The 2,719-nt window shown below is 46.2% G+C and overlaps 1 protein-coding gene across 2 annotated transcripts in view; it reads right to left on the bottom strand.

The window, feature by feature from the left end:
- Positions 1–2,719, bottom strand: part of LOC116686537 (kin of IRRE-like protein 3) — a 278,508-nt gene that overhangs the window by 140,661 nt on the left and 135,128 nt on the right. The window lies entirely within an intron of this gene.

The following is a 2,719-nucleotide window of genomic DNA, read 5'->3' as shown; positions in this document are numbered from 1 at the left end:
CTCTCTCTCCCTCCTCGTCAGGACACCTGTGGCTGCCTACAAACCTGAAGCAGATTCAGCAATCTCCGCTCCTGTTCACCTACAGTGGTAACATTTGCTACAGCTAACTTCCTCTAGTATCTCAGATTTAAGCTTCATTGACTTGTGTGTTTCAGATCCCTGCTTCAGTCCTGGAAGCCCAGTCTGTCTGCGTGAGCCTAATCGTTGTTTTTTGGACCTGCCTCCCACCTGTCTGCCCGCTCTCAGCCCCAGAAGATTTCTTAGCACCATCTTTCCATTGTATTCAATAAACCGCTATTTCTGTTTCCCAACCTTTCCTCCGTGTCTGCTCCTGAATCTACTGCCAGCCTAAAAGGATACATATAGAAACAGTGTAAAGACATTGACAATGCAAACCGTGCACAAATACTAAACAGTTAAAAAAGGGGAATGAAGGGATTTGGATGTTTGCCACACTTGGATAGGCCAAACACAGGACTTTCACCCAGGAGAGCGGGGTTTGTCCCCCACGTGGCACCTTTCCTAAAGCCTCTTTCTTCTTTAACCACCCCGTTATTCCTGCATGTCATGGAAGCGTAAACCCACCCACAACCTTTTCCTTAACAGCGTCAAAAGAGACGCCGATAGTCCCGACTGAGCGCGTTTAGATCAAGCACAAAAGGGATGCCAGTAGTCCCAACCAAGCGTGTTTGAATAAGACACTAATGGCGTTTTTCCACTGCATCGGTACCCATCGCTCAACTAGCTGCTCGGGTAACCGGGGCTTCGCAAGCCGGTGCTAATCGCATCGACGACGCCGCTTCGACAGGCTTGCTCCGCAACACCCGGCTTCGTGCGCTCTCGCTCTCCTCGGCGTGGCTTGCGCACGGGTCGGGCCATCGCCTCGCGCCATTCTATGTTCGTTTTCCATTGCAGATTGCGTAAAGCCTGAGCGTGGCTGGTCATATAGCAACGCGTGATGACGTAATTTCAGCGCGACTCACAACAGCACGTCGGCTACTCGCCACAGCAAAGAAATGTTTTGTTTCAAAAGAAGCTGAAGGAAGCAACAAAAATCACCGCTAAAAAACGGAGTTGGGAATTCTGACGGAGTTCAGACGTCGACATGACGGTTGTTCGCACAAGACAGCAACAGGTAAGTTAAGTTTCCTGGTAACGTTAGCTAACATTTGCATGTTCGTGTCACCACAGTCATTATTTACTATACGTATAAAGTACATGAACTTTAGCACCATGATTACACACCAACATGACTGATGCGGACTGTTTGTTTTTAGAGCATTCACGCTTTGTAAAATCGCCGCCGCAGACGTCTGTGGGCGATGTCCGACCGTGAAACCTCTGGTTCTGACTACTGGGCTTCGTATAATCTGTACGAGAGTCACGACAGTCTTATGACAACGACTGGGATGCATCTGGGAAAGCAGAGCCAGGGGGGACACTGTCACAGGGTGCAGAGGAAGACACGCGGATGTTGGGAGGGTTTATGCGCTACTTTGAAAAGCTAAATAAAACTTTTGTTATAATATTGTCTTGTTTTTAAAGTAACAGTGTGCAATATTGGAAACGACATGAAGCCGCTAGTAGCCCAAAGAAGAACAGTTGAAAAGTGGGATAGTGCAGGAGTGATATCTGTCGGTGTCGGGCAGATTTGTTTTAAATTGTCCCGTTGTTCTGGACACACACTCCGCACTCTTGTTTGCTAACAACGCAGTCATAGGTACGATTCTCTCCGACCAACCAGCAGTCTGCAGGTAACCACGTCACCTTTTGGTATCGCCTCGGCTCGCTTGGAACCTCGACTGAGGTAGTACTAAAAAAAGTACCTGGTAGCAGGGTAGCAGGGGTATACTTTTTTGTATGGAAAAAAAAAAAAAAAATGGATACCCATAAAATCGAGTAGAGCCGTGGCGAGTCGAGTAGATACCATGCAGTGGAAAACCGCCATAAAGGAGACTTTTAGCGTCAATAACAACAACAAAGGCACCTGACCAAGTGTCCGCATTTTATGAGATGGGAGTGAGAATGTGGCGTACAACCACATGACTTGATTTATGTAAACAATGTGGTTTAGGTTTAAGCAACAAACGTGTTCTACTGTGTTGAAGTCCAAGGTTTCTTTGATCCATCCAGCCTCCCTGACCACGTCCCCACACTGACTCTGGCTGTTTCTCAATCTCAGGAATACAAAGAAGGTTCTTGCTGGTTGTTCTTGGAAGAATGAACTCGCAAGTTCACAAGCACAGAAACCTCTTTTAACAGTTTGAGATGATGTGTTCTTGCGGTTATTGCTCAACACCCCCAGCACACAGGCTGCCTGCAGTGCTCCACAATAATAGCAAGAAATAAAAAACACAACATAACCACTTTATAATTAAATTAGGTCCAGACAAGAAAACCTCAAAACATTCCCACTGTTGCAATAATAATTAAACATTGTAATGCTATCCCTAACAATATTAGTGCATTGGTTTAAGTCAGTTTCAATGGATGGATATGCACTGGCCGGTCAGAAAAAATACACCAAACTATAAGTATGAACTAACTACTAATTAATGTGTATATATACACATGTCATAATTTATTTATAGGACTCTCAAAGAGACGGGTATCTCTCTGCCCTGGCAGACACTGCTCTCTCCCTCGCCTCTGCCTGCTGCTCTGTGGCCGTGTGTGTGTGTGTGTGTGTGTGTGTGTGTGTGTGTGTGTGTGTGTGTGT

The sequence above is a fragment of the Etheostoma spectabile genome, unplaced genomic scaffold (genome assembly GCF_008692095.1).
Source record: "Etheostoma spectabile isolate EspeVRDwgs_2016 unplaced genomic scaffold, UIUC_Espe_1.0 scaffold393, whole genome shotgun sequence".
Taxonomy (NCBI): domain Eukaryota; kingdom Metazoa; phylum Chordata; class Actinopteri; order Perciformes; family Percidae; genus Etheostoma; species Etheostoma spectabile.
This window is presented reverse-complemented; position numbering and strand designations above follow the sequence as displayed.